This window comes from Seriola lalandi, unplaced genomic scaffold, assembly GCF_002814215.2.
Source record: "Seriola lalandi dorsalis isolate HSWRI2012SDOR001 ecotype SW California unplaced genomic scaffold, Sedor1 jcf7180002024049, whole genome shotgun sequence".
NCBI classification, from domain to species: domain Eukaryota; kingdom Metazoa; phylum Chordata; class Actinopteri; order Carangiformes; family Carangidae; genus Seriola; species Seriola lalandi.
The window spans coordinates 1-374 of NW_019494697.1; the positions used below are offsets into that span (position 1 = coordinate 1).

The 374-nt window shown below is 37.2% G+C and overlaps 1 long non-coding RNA gene across 1 annotated transcript; it reads right to left on the minus strand.

The window, feature by feature from the left end:
* Positions 1-52: 52 nt before the first annotated feature.
* Positions 53-370, minus strand: LOC147819907 (uncharacterized). The gene is made up of 2 exons (XR_015438677.1): positions 285-370; positions 53-185 (listed from the first exon to the last, which is right to left on the minus strand). It is a non-coding gene; the product is annotated as an uncharacterized LOC147819907 (long non-coding RNA).
* Between the last annotated feature and the right edge of the window lie 4 nt (positions 371-374).

A 374-nucleotide genomic window follows, 5' to 3' on the forward strand; every position in this document is an offset into this window, starting at 1 on the left:
ATGCCATGTTGTTTGAATACATAAAACATCTCAAACATATAAACTCATTGTTACCTTGAAAACTGTGGTTCCAATGGTGAACAGCAGAGTGATGAGGAAGAGAAGGATGAAGGTGAGGGCTGTGCCTCCCATGTTATCTTCTTCTACCTCCATGGCACTGTTTGATTCCATCAGGATCTCTGGATCTAATGTACAATAATTACTCAGTCAATACTGGGCCAATCCACAACCAGCTATGAACAAAGTCATGAGACAAAGACCAGTAAACTCAATTAGTTACTTACAGTAGATAAATATATTTATAACTTTATAGGTCATAGTGGATTCAATCAGTAAACCAGTCAGTCAGTCAGTCATTCCAAGTATAAAATAGA